Here is a 17,566-nt window from a genome sequence, read left to right as displayed (position 1 = left end):
AGCCACTGCCTCGGTCCGCACACTGAGAAGAGTCATGACATGGTAGAAAGAAAATAAGCCTGGGGTCAATGTTCCAACTCAATGTTGTCACTGTCGACTGGCCCTGGGCAAGGAACAAAAAGAGCCAAATGATAAGAGATGTCAGCCTTCCAGCTATACACACCTTTTGGAGGATTTTTTTTTTTTTCCAATGAGTTGGTTTAATTTCAGGTGGTACAGAAATCAGATCAGAACATAGACTTAAGAATACTTTTTGGCATGATTCTGGACTGGGTTTATATGGATCTCCTAGCTAAGGTAGAAATGGCTGAGAAGAAATGAAGACAAATGAGCCAGTGTATGATTTTTGTTTTTTTTACAAAGGTTTATTCTTAAATGCACAATAAGTTCCAAGACAACACTTCATCCTAGCTAGAGAGTGCAAAAGCTGTTATGGCAGGGAATGCCGATATTTGCACAGGAATGGAACTAAGGGTCATCACTGTCTCAGGTCCACGAAACAGCTTATTTTTTTGCCAGATTTCTTAATTCCACCTGTGGCCAGGGGCTTTTCCCCCTGGCCTTCACTTTTTGCTCCTCAAGCTTCTTCACCTTCTCCTTCTGTTTCTGCTTGAATGCCTTATCTTCCGCATCCATCTCCTTGCCTTGCTTCTTGGGCTGCTTCAGGGGCTTCTTGCCACCTTCGCAGCCCGACATGGCACCTGCTGCCCCTTCCCCTGGTGATTTTTTTATATACAATTTATATTATTTATTTATTTTTGGCTGTACTGGATCTTCGTTGCTGTATGGCTTTTCTCTGGTGCAGGCTTCTCTCTAGTTCTGGTTAGGTGGCTTCTCTCGTTGTGGAGCACAGGCTCTAGGCATGCAGTCTTCAGTAGGTGCTGCATGTGGCCTTCAGTATTCACAGTACATGATCTTAGCCGCCCAGGGTATGTGGGATATTCCCAGAACCAGGGGCCAAAATTGTGTCCCCTGCATTGCAACGTGGATTCTTAACCATTGGACCGCCAAGGAAGCCCTCCTGGAGGATTTTAACGAGAGATATTATAACTTATGCTGTGTAGGTCTATAAGGAAATTGGCCCGGGATGCTAAGACTCCTGTGTTCTGACAGTTCACAATTCCAATTCTTTAATAAACTCATGAACTCTGAAACTTGGGTTATAATCATCTGCAATAAGAAAATCAATTAATTATTGAAAACTTATTATGTATCACTTTGCTCTTTCCCTTGAAAGACTTGAAATACAGATGGGCTGTGTTTCATAAAATCACTAAAATATACGTCCACATGTGCCAAGTGACAAATGATGGTACTGTGCAGGCAGAACGTCTCCTGGGTCCCAAGGAGGGAGCGATTACCCAGCATGCCTTGGTGACACGTCTGCCCAGCCCAGCCCCCACACGACCTTCACCAGTTTCCATCTCAGCCAGGAGAAGCCAAGCAGAATGGATTATTGGGAGGGTGTTTTAAACTCCAGGGTTTTTGTCTCAAGGACACAGCAGGTGGTCCCAGACCCTGCCTTCTGTGACAGCATCTCTCCTGCCAGCTCCACAGTGCTGGAGCGGTGCTAATGGGGATGCACATAACGGCCCCTGGAGAAGGGGCACAACCCAGAGCTGTGTCCATCCTCCTGGGATGGGGAGCACCAGCCACCAGGGGAGAGAGCACCCGGCTGGAGCTCAAGTCTTTGCTTGTCCCCAGGCTCCTAAAAGGGAAACTATCTTCTCAGAATTTTCCTCCATGTTTCAGAAGTGAGGAACTCACAGCTCCAAGAATGACATTCACCCAGGTTTCAAATGCATTAGAGCAGCACCCAGCAGGCAGCGCTGCTGGTCGGAGCCATTAACATCCAGTGTCTGGGAGGACTCTGAGGCATAGCCCCCCTGCCCAGCCCTGCCGTCACCCCCACCCTCCCCAAGAATGGGCTTGAACCGAGCACAGCAGACACAGTAGGCTGGGGAGGCGGCTCACAGGGGAGGGGCGGGGGAACCTCTCCCTAGGGAGCCAGTTACTCTTGCTGCTCGGTTTATGTTTTTGGAATAAATCACTGGTGTAATAATAGAAGTGAAGGCACTGGAGTGGAACATCGTGACAGAAAAGCTCCCACTAGCATGTCCATCAGATGTAAGTTTCTTGCCCCAACATCCTCCTGCCCAAAGGAGGAGGGGGCCTGCCCGACCAAAGGGATGAGCCCCCTTCTTCCCCTGCAGCCCTATTGCCCCATCCTCACCTGCCTTCCTGGGAGGAGGTCTTAGTGTCGGAGAACCTTATTTGCTCTGTCTGGGGTTTCTAGAGTGGTCTAGGGGGAGAAGGCAGCTCTGGGGCTGGAAGGGACTTGAAAGATCGTCTTATCTAGTCCTCTCATGTTCTGTGAGGTGCAGGTCAGTGACTTGCCCTGGTCCACACCTGTGTCTGACTTTCTTGCCAGGGGAGCCCTTCCCACCATGACAGCCTGCTCCTGGTGAGGAGTGGAGAGATTTCCAGTGGATTGCAGCAGCTGGACACCTGCCTGGTATATGTCCCGTTTGCGTTTTCCCTTCCTGAATGTCCTTCCCCTGGTTGACCCCCCAGGCATCCTCTGGGGATCCAGCCAAGCCCCACCCTCTCTGGGCACCTCCTGCTTCCCAGGTTGATGTAACCATCCCTCTGTTTTGTGTTTAAACTCCTTTGGCCTGGGGCCTGTCATGGCCAAACATGGGTCGCATCATGCTGCCGCAAAGCCACCGATTGACTAGGCAGCTTCCTCACTCACCTGACCACTGCTTGGGGGCAGAGATCCTGTCACATGTGATGTGCACCCCGCCATCCAGCACGTGGCAACTGTGCAAGAGATGATGTCGAGTGTGTGTGGTCGTGTGTGCAGCAGTACTCACGTCACCAGCAGGAGCCTGGTCTGCAGATCTGGGTGTTCCTCCCCAGGCAGGAACAGCTGTTCACAGAGCAGCACATGGAGAGGAGTAGGAGGAGGGCGCACACAGGGTCAGCTGCGGAAGTGGTGACAACCACAAATCCCAGTGTCACTAGGAAAGCCATGAGCCCCCTGGAAGCAGGAGACATCCAGGAGGCAGGGGAGGCACGAAGGCTGCAGCAGACACGGCAGGACTCCACTCAGAGCTTTGATTCCCGCAGGGTCTGGAGGTTTATGTAGGCATAACACCTCTAAAAGGTCAATCCTTCCATGTGTTCCCCCAGGTGACCTCAGGACGCATGTAACCCTTGGTGCAAGGCAGGGACATCTGGAAGGGGTCGAGGTTACACAGGGGTGCCCCTCTGCTCCCAGAGCTGTGCCACCAGTCATCACCTGAGCTGTCATCACCTGCTGGATGGGATAGGCCCCATGGCTGCAGGAAGGCTCGGGTGTCCAACGACCTGAGTGTAGCCTTGCTCTCCTATCAATGAGCACGAGCTCTCGGTAAACAAACCGTTTCATCTCACGAGGCATCAGCTCCCTCGTCTGGACTCCCAAGTGTGTAATCTGAGTCTACCTGCCCCTCCAGCTCCCCACCAAGCGTCATCCTGGGCTCCCATCCCGCCCTGCCGCCTGCCCCCCTCCACCAGGGTAGGGGAAACTAACATTGCTTCTTAAATGCCTTGTGGTCACAGACTCAGCAAAGGTCTGCTTGTGGCCAAGATTCAAAGGAGAATCAAGACCCAGTATGGAAAGTAGAGACTGGACAGGGAAATCATTCAGCAAGCAGGACGTGTCTGGGGTGATGGCCTGGGACTGACAGTGGCGGTGCAGAGACACACCAGCCCTGCTTCCTGCCCCTTCCTCTGCCCCTGTGGGGGAGGGGCCAGGCATTGTGATGCCCCCCTTATTCAGACTCTCCCCTTCTCCTTGGCACGGTGGCAGAAGCAGCTGGTGGACCCGTCATCTCAGAATCCACCTTCCCCCAGAAAAGCCCACCTCAGCTCTGTAAGCCCCCTCCCTTTTCAGTCTGTTCTTCCTGTGTTAACAGCTTAATCTATATGCTGATGGTTGTGGTCCATGCCTTTAGTGGCAAGAGGCTGCAGCCCATGCATGGCAAGTGGGGAGGGAACTTCCTAGGAGAGTTGTCTGTGTGGCTGGTGAAGGCCAGGCATGTACAAGAAGCGGGGCTTTGGGAGCAGAAAAGGACGCTTCATGGGTTGTCAGGCCCCTCCCACCAGTGTGTGCAGGAACCAACCGAGATCTTGGTTACCTGGCTCCCAATGTGATGGTTAAGTGAGCCTGATTGTGGAGCTCTTGTGGCTGTGGGAACATTCTAGATGTGTCTGTGGCCAGAATTCAGACAAGCCCAAAGCCCATTCCTGCCAAGGAGAAAATGGCTTTGACTCTTCCCAAGGTCATGATAAACCCTGGGAAACAGCAGGAAAGCTATGTGTGAGCAGCTCACACCAGCTGAACAGGTGGCTCTTGGCAGAGCCCAGAACAGTCAGGTGGTGGGAGTGGTATCAGGCAGGAGGGAGCCTGTGGACAGCAGGATGGAGGGAGTGTCTCTGGATGAGCCCCAGCCGAGCCCTGGCCCCTTGAGTGCGTGTCATCAGCTGCCAGGCTCACTGGGGCTCTGGGCATGGGTCCCCTGCACAGCTGGAATCACCCAATGGGCTCTGGCCAATGCATCCTGGAGGTCAACCAAGTGACCTCCCTGACTTGCTTGTTTGCGCCTCATGTCAGCCATCCTGTCTCTGCAAGCTGGCTGCTCTTGCTGGTCAGATTCTTCCTTCTCCTTTGGGATAAAGAAAAATTGGAAGAGAATTAGACTCACCTTAAGGCCCATGTTTGGTGTCACCCAGCCCGACATGGGGCATTTGATGAACCCTCCAAGGTCTAGGGTCTTGATTATTCATATATTCAGCCCTTCCGAAAGCTTAGTTTTCTGACTTCTGGTCTTTGAGACTCTGAACCCAAAACACAAGGGGCACCATCTCAGTCTCCTTGGATGCCCACGAAACAGATCCGTGCACCTTTAGCACCTTCCCAGAGGGGGTTGCCAACAATAAAACAGCATCTTTCAGTAAATGTTTATTGTGTTTGAAGGTAATTTGCATCACTGAGTTACCCATCTTGCTGTTCAGTTGTGACCACAGCATGTGATGTAAATCAGGATGTCTTACTTCTCTTTGGAATAGGAGGGAGAAACTGAAGAGAAGTTACTGCTTTGTCGTTTAGGGCTACGCCGGTGCTGCCCTGCCCCCTCCCCTCCCAGTCTGGTACCCAGGAATTCTAGTCTCTTCTTATGGATGAGCAAACAGACCTGGGGTTGCCGTGGAGTTGAGGGGGGGTTGGTCACTGCCCAGAGCTAGTGAGTCCAAACTGGGCTCACATCCCAGCCCCTTAACTAGCCAGCCTGCAGCCTCTCTCACACACACCCCCACCCAGAGCTGGGGGGCACATGACTGCTTCCCCTGTCCAGGCCCCCAGCTGTGTCCACCCTGGGCTCTGCCCCTCGTTCTCAGAAAAGACTCCAACCTCCTCACATTGGAAAATTAAAGAAAAAAAAAGTCTTTGATTCAGTCTCAGAAGTTCGTCAGCTTAAGAAGCGCTGCTTTTTTAAGTGCCTCTGAATCACTCACCTTTTCAACCAGCCTCCCCGCTCCAGCCTGCGAGTGAACGGGCAGGTGAGGCGAGAACAGAGCAGCAGCCTCATCTCTGAGTCAGCGATGACTCCCCGGCTTTCTCCTCCACAGCTTAATCACCTCCGATTATGGCTCCCAACTGGGTGTGAGGCACTCCCGGCGTCACCTCCTTTGTCTGACCTTCGCCTCCCTGCCATCCGGCCGCCAGTTTGTCCGCGATGATGGAGCGTGCTGTACTTGCCAGCGCCCCCAAAAGGAAGCCCGGCAGACAAGTGACTCAGGAATTGGGACCCACCCTCCTCCCCCTCACCATCTGCTCTCGGCACCACGCCTCTGGGGCAAGAAGAGGGGCTGAGAGATTGCTCCCACAGAAGCCTGCAGATGACGGAGCCCCCAACTCCCACTTGGTACCTTGTGTTTCTGCACAGCAGTGACGAACACAGCCACTGCATCCCTGTCACCCTCTGCTGGGATGCCAACAGCCCACGTGGTCTGGGGGTGTTCCAAGCCTCTCACCTCCCTCTCGGGCCCCTCGTGAACACCTGCCCGCCCCCCACATGCCAGTGAAGTGTGGGGCAGCCTGTCTTTCCTGCTCCTTCTGTGGAATCTTCAAGCTCCCTCACCTAGACTGCTGACCCAGGCACCTGCTATCCAGAGACACTGTGCCATCTGCCCACCCAAGGGTACCACCCGGGGTACCCAGGGGTACCTGAGCTGTGGCCATGGGCAATTCTCTGTAGCAGAGGTCAGTCTACAAGGATGTCCTGAGGTCACTTCCTTTGATTTGCACGTAGCAAACAGTGGCGATTGCACAGTGTCCCCTGAGAAAATACGGTGCCCCATAACTCCTGCTCCTCGGAGACAGAGAAACCCACTGCATCGACTTGGCAGATGGCTTACTTTATCTGTTGTTTCAAAGTTCTCATCTCTAAATGGCAGTGGTGAGAGAACATCCCCACTGGTCAGTGTGCAGGTTGCTGGGACCCTGTAGAGGGTGTGTAGGACACGGGGCTCGAGGACTGGGCACAGCAAGCACAGATGGTTTGCATGGCTGACTCCGGGGCAGAGCTGCAAGCCAGGGCAGATGAAAAGGACGGAACATCTAAGGTGGTCAGGAGGGAGACCCCAGCCCCTGTTCCCAAAGGACCCTAGGGGGCACCCCTGAAGGGTCCCTGAGTAGCACGCCTCCTGCCTCCCCCTTCCCCTGTGCTTATCTCCCAAGCCTGTGGATCAACCAGTCCCTGAGATGATTCTGACTCTGAAAGCAAAAGTGTCCATGATTGTGGCTCTTAGTCATTGGGGACCTTGGTCTTCTTTGAGAGTTGTATAAAAACTCTAAACTCTTTCTCCAGAAAAACCCACATACACTGAGATACACAAACACATCCTTAGGAGTCTATCATCAGGAAGGAGCCTGTGGCCACTGAGGCAAAGTGGCCCAGGTGTTCCCTTCCTACCTCATAAGTACCTCGACTTTGCCAGGCACATACTCCCCGCCTCCCCCCAGAACATCCCTGGACACTGCCCCCTCCCCCACTCCGGCCGCCAGTGCAGAAGCTGCAGCCGTGGTTGCGATGGCAATGGTGACAGCAGTTGCTAAGGAGCCAGGAGGCCGGGTGGGGGTAGGCGAGTGGGCAGCAGCCCAGCAGGGCAGCCCCCCGTGCAGGTCTGAGCGCCTCGGGCCCTGGAAACGGTGTTCCCAGCTGGCTGCCATGGCAACAGCAGGCTTGGGAAACTATTCATCAGGGTCTGGACAGATTTCTCCAGCTCCCCTTGCTCTATCTCCCCCGTAAGTGGCTAATTGAGGTATGGACGGGTCTGCCAGGAGTGGACCAGGGCACTGAGGGTCTAGGGCTAGTCACACGTCCCTCACGGCAGGCTCCTCGGGAGGCTGAGTGGCCAGTGAGGGGCCTGAGCCAGCTCCCAAGTGGAGGCCCAAACCAGAACCATTCCTCTTCCTGGGGCCCTGGCCCTCCTGCTGGGGAGCGCTGGCTCCTGGCTCAAGGAATCGTCCTGGGAGGGAGACCTACCTACTGATCCCAGGCGAGCCAGTGTCAGGTGGGATGGGTCACTTCCAGCAGGGCTATTCTGAAGATGTGGGGACCAGGCTGATGGGAGGGGTCGGAGGCCAGGACTTGATGGCACTGGATCTGATTCAAGGGAAGCAAAGAAACAGAAGAGGTTCAGGACAGAACAGAAAGGAACAGAACAGTGCAGCGTCAGGACCACCGGTCACTGGTCTGAAGCACCGTCCAGTCACCTCCACTGGGCGGTGGTTAAACGGTGTGCCTCTCTCAAGCTGTTCTTCCAGGCAGCCTTCCGAATGAACTGGCATCCTCCTTTTCACACAAGGGAGCAGACCTTAGAGAGGTCAAGTCCATTGTCATGCAGCTGGAAAGCAATACAGCTGAGATTTGAACTGGCATTTGTCTGCCTGCAAATGCATCTCTTACTGATGTGCCTGAAGAATGGCAGAGGATCCGAGGGCTCTCCAGACAAGGGCAACCCCTCTGAGCCGCCTCTGAGGTTCAGAGCCCACGTGGGCAAAGTCCCCCCCCTCACTGTGCATTGATGATGTATGGCTTTAGACCAGCAGTTCCAACTCTCTTGAATCCTGGGATCTACTGTGCTGATCTTTTTGTATCTATGTCTAAAGACAGGCATCCGAGAGTCTTTCTCCAGGGCTCTGGAGCCTGGCGGTGCCTGGCAGTGATTCTGGGAAGCTCCGTAGGAAGAAGACCCTGGCCTGGGATCAGTGGGCCCCCCGCTGCCAGGACAACCCAAGCGTCTAGAGGACGTCACCTTCTCTGCTCTCAGAACCTTGGAGGGCCAAGCAAGGTGGTTGAGCCGGCTGGGTTTGTGGGAGGAAGGGAGCGAGCCATGAGAAGCGCCTGCTATGTTCAAAGATTCTAGCACATGTACTATTGAGTCTTTAGTTGTTGTTGGTATGATTAAGTCTTTACTGGAGACCAGACAGGGCACGCAGGAACCACACAGGGAAGCAGGGCCCCCCACAGGCCAAGTCAGGTCTTCAGGGCAGAGCTCTCTGGGCCAGGGGTCTGGTGGACTCCTCAGGGCAGAAGCAACCGCGGAAAGGAGGGTCCGTCTGGTTGAGCTTTAGTGCAGGAGGGAAAACATGGGGGCGGGGGAGGAAATTTGTTGAAGAAAAACGGGAACTGAAGCTTTAAAGGAAGGATGGGAAGGGAGTTGGGAGGGAGACAAGGGGGCTGTGAAGGCATCTACAGTGGCCAGAAGGAGAAAGGAAAGGACAGGTGGTTTTGGAGGCAGGGAGGTACGGTTGCTCTTGAGGGCACTGGCTCCTCACTCCATCTGGTTAGGAGGTCCCACCTGCTGCCCCACACGGCAGTCTCCAGAAACAGAGGGCCTGGGCAGAAGTGACTGGGCTTCAGGGGCCGAGATCCTCAGGCCCTCAACATGGAAAAGGCAATCTTCCAAGTTTGGGATTCATCCAGGCACTTGGGCTCAAACATGGCGGTGCCTGTCAAGGATGTCATAATCCAGGGAGTCCACCTAGGTGAGCTTGGTCCCTGCAAGCCAAGGCCTCTTCCCCAGAAAGTCTGAGAAGAACCTCACCTTCTCAGAGATCTCCTTCAAGTAACCGGGCTCCAGTTTCTCAAAGTCAGATCTGTAGCAGATCCTCCATGCAGACATCCATAACATGGATGTCCAACACATGCACGGTATCTTCTCCCCCTCTGTCTCCCTCATGTTGTCCCTGTGAAGGATGACGTTGCTTGGGCCAAACTTGTGAACCCATCGATTAAGTAGGGCAGGTTGGGGAAGTCCAGACCCAGTTTGGACTTCGGGCTCAGCCACTGGCTTCTGTCACTGCGGGAGAACCTGCATCCTTTGCTCGTTTTCCTCTTGGTCTGAGTGTGTGAACTCCAGGGGCAGGTGGATGGCAGGAGCCAGCCAGCCGGCACCCCAGGAACCCAGGACCATGGCCATCATGCTGGCTTCTGTGCTAGGAGCTGGGCTGGAGCTTCATTGTTGCTGCTAAGCCGCTTCAGTCGAGTACGACTCTGTGCGACCCCAGAGACGGCAGCCCACCAGGCTCCCCCGTCCCTGGGATTCTTCAAGCAAGAATACTGGAGTGGGTTGCCATTTCCCTCTCCAATGCATGAAAGTGAAAAGTGAAAGTGAAGTCACTCAGTCGCGTCCGACTCTTAGCAACCCCATGGACTGCAGCCTACCAGGCTCCTCCATCCATGGGATTTTCCAGGCAAGAGTACTGGAGTGGGGTGCCATTGCCTTCTCCGTTTAAGGTTGGCAGGGTTGCCTATATTGTGGAGTGACACTCAGAGCTCATGAAGGTTGGGAATTTGATGCAGAGCAGCAGGTCTTCAGCCCAGATTCAACTGGCTCCAAATCTGTCGGTTTCTGACCTCCCACGGCACTGGCTGTTCCTCGGGCCTGTGGATGCCAGGGAACCCTAATGGAGCCTCTTAGCTGGAGGCCCACATGGCCTTCTTCCTCCTCAGGCCCCTCCACCACACAGCAGACGGGCATCCTGCATGCTCCAGCTGCTTTTGTTTCTCTTCCTGTTCTTCTTACCCTCCGGCTCCATCCAGGCAGGAGACCAGGAGTCACAGCCAACCAGCAGAAGCCAGAGCGAGGCTCTTTGGCTCTGTCCCCTCCTCTGACCCCAGCAGGGGGGCAGCCTGGGATCCTCACCAGGCCTGAGCACAAAGGAGGGTCATCAGGGAAGCCTGGGGACAGGGTGCCCCAAAGCTGCAGCCCGTGCCTCCCCAAATTCCCCCCACTTCTCTGCCTCCTTGGGGAAGCCCTTATGTCTGCAGGCCATGCCGGGCTCATGGGGTGCCCTCAGCTTCCCCTCTCTCTTTGGTGGACACCCTCCATATAACCAAGCTCAGCCGTCTCTGGCACCCGACTCCTTTTGGAATCATTTTTTAGGGGGCAGTTTGCAGTCCTGGGAAACTCAAGATAGGGGGTCAGAAGACCTCTGTGCTCTGCCCACTTCTGCCACCAACAGCCTGGGTGATCTTGAGCGTCTGGGCCTGGGCTTCCCTTCCTGTAGCCACTTGACCATCTTGCCTTTCCTAACCCTCTGCACTGTCCTGTGAGCCCTGCAGCTCCTCCCCGCATTCCAACCTGGCGATACCTTTACCTCCAGCAGCCAGGGGTCTCTGTCCTACCCAGACCTGCCAACATACAGAACGTGTGAGGCAGTCATTTTGTTGGTGCTGTGGTTTCTTTGGAGGGGAAGTCGAATTTAAACTGTGCCCCAATCAGCACAAAAGCCAGGAGCCGGGCCCTTCCACACAATGAGTTATAAAAACAGCTTGACTCTCCCCACCTTTATTTCCCTCTCTTTGTTCCTGCTCTTTCCCAATCACCACATCAAGTGCGTGTATGAGCACTCAGTTGCTTCAATCATGTCTGACTGTTTGTGACCCTATGAACTATAGCCCACTGGGCTCCTCTGTCCATGGGATTTTTTAGGCAAGAATACTGGAGTGGGTTGCTGTGCCCTCCTCCTAGGGGATCTTCCCAACCCAGGGATCAAACCCATATCTCCTGCATTGCAGGCAGATTCTTTACCGCTGAACCACCAGGGAAGACCACCCGGTCAAGTAACCCCTGCTAAGTGGATGTGTCTGCAAGGCTCGGTGAAGCCGTGGAACCCAAGACAACGTGCTGTCCTAAGGACTTGCGGTTCCACACAAACACGGCACAGACCTCGGAAGGATTAAGGGTTTCTCGGTGCCTCTGCTGCGTCCCTTACCCACGTTAATTTTATAGCCAGATCATGTTTTCCGTACCTGCCTCCTGCCGTCTCATCAAGGCAGGAAATCAGGCTGCTCTCCTGCCGGGGCCTCACCTCCGAACTTGAGTGGGTTGACCTAGTTCCCACATCTCTGGCGCTGAGGGCAAAGGGTTTGAAGACCATGACATGCTGGCCATGCCTGTCCAGGCAGACAACAGGATGCAGATGGAGGTGGCAGAGGCAGTGAGGTTGCCAGCCTCTCCCGAGGCCCCGGGGCATCCGTGGTCCTCACTGAGCCTCTCTGAGGCCTGGGGCTGCCTGCTGCTGGTCTCCCCGGCAACCCTGACGCCTCGGTGCTCCACACCCGCTTCTCTGGAACTCTGTACACGTACCTAGCGTTTGCACTCCTGCTTCTGCATTTAATCTTTTCAACAAAGCCATACCGCAGGATTTTACTGCTCCTTCCTCACAGACAAGGACCTGAGCTCAGAGGGGCGTATGAGTGCCCCAGACCACTCAACTGGACTCAGCTCTCATGGCACCAGCTGCTGCCTTGGAAACCGCCCCGGGGTGTCGGAGGGGCCCCAGCTCATGGTTCTCCTAAAACTGACATCACCTGTAGCCCCAGAACAGGCAGCCCAGAGCCACCGAGCCCCAGCTCTGACTCTACCTCCCAAAGCAGCCGGGGGTCAGCATGGAAGGGGTGCTGATAAAAGGAACCAGGGGTGCAGGTGACCCCCCTACCTGATGGAATCTCTTTGGTGGCATACAGTGTGGGTTTTGAAGGGTTTGTTAGATTTGTTCTTCTTTTCCAGACAGAAATGAAAGAAACTTGAAGGGAAGTTAGGACACTGGCCTAACAGTCACACTGAAAACTGAAGAATCACATGCTTGTGGAGGAAAAGTTACACAAGGGGGCAGAGGTAGGATTCTGAGGCGTAACCACCGTCTTTGGCTAATTGAGACTGGGGGAGGATCCAGAGGGGGGCAGGTCTCAGGAGCCGTCCCCAGAGAAGAGGAGTTCTGTCTGCCCAAGGCCCCACCACGGGCCTCGAGGTGAGTCCACGTGGCTGGGTGCATGTCATGTAGGGGTTGGGTGGACAGCCCCCAAGGGTTCAGAAACAAAGGGTACGCGGGGCTTGGCCTGGGAGTTTAGACCGGAGTCAGGAACTCTAGGGAAGGGATGTGATCTACCAGCCCCTGGGCTGTCCAGCCACTTTGAGGCTACACTGATGACACTGTTGCTGAGAGACAGATGTTGGGGAGCTGATGTGGAGGCAGCCAGGGGGCAAAGAGAGGTGAGGAATAGGGAGCATGGAAGAGAAAGGGAGCAGAGGTTAGTGGCAGACCCCAAGGATGCGGGGAAAGACGGGCAGGGGCAGAAGAATCAAACAGAAAAGGAATCACTAGGCCAGATGATAAAAAAAAGGCAGAGAAAGGAGCCAGGAACAATGGGGCTGGGGACTGCGAACCCCTCCCCGCCTCCTGCGCAGTGGCCTGGCTGGGTCTGCCTCCCCCTCCTCCTCCTGCTCGGCCTCCCCCCCTCCCCGGGAGGGTGGGGCGTGGCTCAGTGTCACACCCCCTCCTCCCTTAACCACCAGTCCCTCACGGCTGTCTGGATCTTTCTGTTCACCTGCCACGGCCAAGGGCTGGAACCTGAGCCCATCTGATGCCAGCTGTTTGTCCAGCACTGCTGGTGCCAGAAACTTCCTTCATTTTTGAACCTCCTACAGGAGTTGGAAGGGGATAACAGGGCAAGTGTGAACGGATTGTAAATCACAAAGGTTCAGACGCTTGGAGCATACATTTCCAGGACTAAAATCGTCAAATCCCTTCAGGGCAGGGGGGCTGCCCCTGAGGCACGGGACTCTGTGTCTCTGGACCTCATTGTCCTGCTGGTCCCAGGTCGGAAGAGGGTGAGAGAGTGAGTGGACCTGGGTGGAAAATTGTTCGGCTTCACCAACACTGGCCAGGTGGCTGATCCCAGCCAGTGTCCGGAGATAGGGACGGAGATTCACAGAGTGAGAAGTTTTATTCTTTATTCCTGAAGCGGATCTAGGCTTCTAGCACCGAGAATGATCCAGGTGGATTTTCACGGAGCCGCTGAATATGTATGAGAGAGAGAAGCTGAACACGAGAAACAGCAGAGGCGCAAGAGGAAGCTGGATGGATGAAGGCCCAGGGGAGGAAGGCCTGGGACCGCGGCATGGACGGACCTGGCCGGACAGAGATGGGAAGCGAGGCAGGAGAAAGGAGGCTCAGGAGGAAGGAAAAAGATTAGAGGCCAAGGGAGCGGGCCAGGAGCCGGCGGAGCGGGCAGATGGAGCGGCACGCAGCGAGGCCTGGCCGCCAAGCCCTGCGGCTTCCGAGGGAAGCAGTCGCTTCCAGGGAGCATGTGGAAGATCCTTGTTGACTCGGGCCCAGTGCGGCCTCCACCAGCAGGAGCAGCCCCAGTCCCCGCCCTGATCTTCCTTTCCGTCCTCCTCCAGCCTCCACCAGCCCCTCATGTGTGAGTCCTGGGGAAGCCAGAAGCCACTGCGTCTCACCCGGAGATGCCATGTGTGCTGGGGTGTGCAAGCAGGTGGGAGGTCGGGGGAGGGGGCAGTGATCGGGCCATTGGCTGGAGCGGGACGGATCTGCTGGTCGAGGGGAGGCCAACCCTAACCCGCCCCCCTCGTGCCCACTGGAAGCATCCTGCAGCTTCTCTCTGGCCTCTTGCCCAGACCACCAGATTGCCACAGTCCCCCTCTGCAGGGAGAACAGGGTGCACTCCAGGTTCCTGGTCAGGAGAACCCTGGGGCCTCCCTGACCTCATTCTCTCTGCGGCTACTCACAGGTCACTCTCTTACAGCTGCTGCAGGCAGAGGGCAGTGTCTCCGTGGCCCTACCCCAGCAAAGCCCCCTGATGGGAAGGAAGCTCAGAAGGACCCAGTGAAGCAGGATTCCCTCCAGCCCCAGATACCCCCCCAAGTCCCAGGCCCCTCACATGCTACCCTCTACCACCCACTTCAACCTCCCTCCCCAAGGGCGGCCAGAACACTGCAGGGACTCCAACACCCCTCACTGCCCCTAGATCCAAGGTCAAGAGCTCCGGTGGTGGCCCAGACTGGATGAGAGCCAGGCTCCAGGAGGAAAGTGGTGGAGGAGGACTGCGGGGCAGGAGTGCAGTGTCGCATGGAGGCGCCCGCGAGAAAGACAGGTACCAGGGAGCCAGATGGGCCAGGCGGGAACAGAAGTTAAGTGGGAAGAGACGGATAAACAGCAGACACGCAGCAGCCAGCCAAGCATATGCTCCACAAGCAGGCACCACCAGCACCCAGTTGGTGGGGGGTTTGGGGGAGAGAGTGGCATGGACCTGCAGCAAGGGGACGGTAGGTTTGCCGCAGCTGACTGCTGCCCGGCTGGAACCAGGGGTCGACTCCCCCTCAGAACCATGGAGCAGCCCGTGCAGGCCGGGTCAGGGAGGAGCACCTGACCACCTGCCCCAGGCATGGTCTCTGGAGGAAGACCCGAGCCCCAGACTTGGACATCTGAAAAGCAAGTTGCCAGCTCTAGGACCCCAAAGCAGAGATCCCGGGGCTGAGGGGGGATTCAGATGAGTAGCAGAGAAGCAGGCCTGGCCACCCCCAGGAAGTCCTGGAGCCCTGTGGAGCCAGCTTCCACGAGCCCAGCCCATCCAGGCCAGAGCCCTCAGCCTGGTGATGTCATCCCTTTGAGCCCTGGGAAGGGAGGGGCGGAGCCAGGCTGGAGCTCTGCGACTCGACAGGCTCCACCCCCAGACCAGCTCAGCTTTGGGCCCTGTCTGCCCAGCTCCAGTCAGGCCTCCAGGCCAGCCTCCCTGCAGAAAAAGGCAGGCAGGAGGGTCCCACTTACCCACCCCAGCAGAAGGCTTACCTGGGGCCCTTGTCCATCACATCTGCATCCACCTAGGAGAGCCTGTTTCCTGGCACCCCAGCCTCAGCCTGCCTCTCCCCACAGCAAGTCCAGAAATGTTCTTCTGCTCTGCAAAGTACCAGGTGTCCCAGTGGAATTTCTTCTCTAAATAGTGCTGCGGGAGGCCAACAGCAAGCCAAGCACTACCCTGGGATTGCAGCGCCAAGCTAAAGGAATTAAGACTCTGAGCTGAATCCGGGACTATTCTGAGCCCCAGGGCCAGACAGCACCCGCACAGGGTGGCCCCCATCGCCATTCACGTGCTCCTGGGGACAAAAACCTGCTCAAGGCCAGTTGCTGGCCTTCTCTCAAAGCTGACATCAGCCCCAGCACCCTGCCCACCTCCTCTCACTACCCCCGCCTCTACCAGCCACCGTGGCTCAGGGCCCCGAGGCAGTCTGGGCAGAATCTGGCCTTCCCACACCAGGCTCAGAGGTCGAGGTGCTGTCGGGGGCTGCCTCGGGGCCACGGAGCTAGAGTGGCACAGAGGCAATAGCAGCCCAGCCCAGTGTGCAGGACTCCTCATGCCACAGGGCCTCTTGTTGTGGACTCAGCTGCTTGGCACGGCCCCAGGGCCCAGGGGATGAGAGGAGCTTTCCCAGGCACAAGCTCTCAGGAGCCTGGGAGCCAGGACCACAGCAACCCACGTGCCAGGACAGATGCTGGGCTCCATGCCGGGCCCTCCTGGCCCTTCTAAGCCCTTGGCTCCATAGCCAGGACCTGTCTGTGGCAGACAAGAGTGAAGACGAGAGTGAAACCAGCAGGAAGGAAGGATGACTAGAAATGAAATTTCTGCTTTGTTCAGTGAGCCCTGGACCAGGGGCCCTGGGCAAGACCGGCTCTGGGACCTACTCACGTTGGGAAAATGGCTTGGCCGGATCTTGGACTGGACTTCACTTGTGGGACCACCCATGGGTCACGAGTGTCACACTTGCCAGGCTGCTTCCTCGCGTATCAGGTTTGGTTCCCGTAACACTGTCATGATTGATGGAGATAAAGCGATGTTTTAATCCACTTTATGGATGAGGAAAGTGAGGCTAGACTTAAGAGTCTGTTTATTGATGGCCTCACAAGGCACATGAGGTTGCCCAGAGATAAATGAGCCATGGAACTTATTATGAGCTGGGCTGAGCAGAGAGCCCAGGCTCCCAGCCCCCTTCCCCATATTCACTTTTTCCCATCCTCAGCTCCACAGGAAGAGACTCAGCAGGAAGATGCTAAGGAAGACCTGTGACCCAGGGATGCTGCTTGAGGAAGGAGGGGGCAGTAGTGGGTGGATTGTTACCCTGCCTGAGGCCTAGGACGGAGGGGACTGGGGGTGGGAATGGTGTGAGCACACACGTCATGGCATGTTTTCAAGGTGAGCTCGGAAGGGTGAGCATGAGAGCTGGAGGTCACTGTGCAGCGTGCACCTCATCCTCCACCTGCAGCAAACTTGGGTCTGGAAGATGCATGTCACGTGGAGGGAGGGACTTCTCCCTGCGTGATGTGAACAGGGCCAGTATTTGGTGAGAAGGAAGTTGTGCAGATGGTTCACGTAAGCGTCCTCTATTAACGCCTATGCACTGGTGTGCACACATATACCTGTTTGTGAGTGCTGGGCAGCAAGTGTGTAAAGGAATGTAGCTCAGCTGGGCCAGGGCACTTCCTGGCACTGCCACTAAGATGCTGAGTCAGGCACCTCTGTTCTCGGATCCCAGGGACCTCAGGGGGTCTTCCTCCCAGGATGAAAAGATGAAAAGGTAAGTGAACCTGAGCCCTGAGCAGCACCCCCACTCTCTGCAGAAGACCTGAGCAGAGGACCTGAATGGGTTGGTCAGAGCTGATGACATTTAAATTCCAGCCAGGAGTGCTGAGGAGGCTAGGGAAGAGGAAGGAAAAGGTGGCGTGGATTCAAAAGGAGGGACTGGAGTTTGCAGATCTTGTCATTCAGCACCTGAGCTCCACTGGGCCAGGAATTCAAAGGTCAGGGTGTTGCCAGGACCTGCCTGTGCCTGGGGCAGCCCAGAGCTGCACCCCCTCAGGGCCTTGGAGCAGTTGGACTGCCCTGCCCTCCTGACTTCCCCAGCAAGTGCCCCAGGCTGAAGGCTAGAACCTCCTCCCTGCAGGGCACTGGCTGCCCAGGAGGCTGCCCCATTACCACGGAGAAGACCACTCCCCCTCCATCAGTTGGGGATGCATGGGATCGGCCCCAGGGAACTGTCAGAACAGGTGGCCTCCGCCTCAGGCCCAGAGCAGAGGGGACGGGCGATAAATCCTAATACCAGCAGCAGGGCAGGGGTAGAAGAGTGACTCACGCAGGAGGAGGGGGGCCCTGAGGGG

The 17,566-nt window shown here is 56.1% G+C and overlaps 1 long non-coding RNA gene and 1 pseudogene across 1 annotated transcript; both read right to left on the bottom strand.

The window, feature by feature from the left end:
• Positions 1-340: 340 nt before the first annotated feature.
• On the bottom strand, positions 341-5,773 carry LOC132658366 (uncharacterized). Its single transcript, XR_009597931.1, has 2 exons — positions 5,560-5,773; positions 341-4,712 (listed from the first exon to the last, which is right to left on the bottom strand). It is a non-coding gene; the product is annotated as an uncharacterized LOC132658366 (long non-coding RNA).
• A 2,820-nt stretch (positions 5,774-8,593) lies between these two features.
• LOC105604176 (glutathione S-transferase Mu 1-like) lies at positions 8,594-9,531 on the bottom strand (annotated as a pseudogene).
• Between the last annotated feature and the right edge of the window lie 8,035 nt (positions 9,532-17,566).

This window comes from Ovis aries, chromosome 21 (genome assembly GCF_016772045.2).
Source record: "Ovis aries strain OAR_USU_Benz2616 breed Rambouillet chromosome 21, ARS-UI_Ramb_v3.0, whole genome shotgun sequence".
In the NCBI taxonomy this organism is placed as follows: domain Eukaryota; kingdom Metazoa; phylum Chordata; class Mammalia; order Artiodactyla; family Bovidae; genus Ovis; species Ovis aries.
This window is presented reverse-complemented; position numbering and strand designations above follow the sequence as displayed.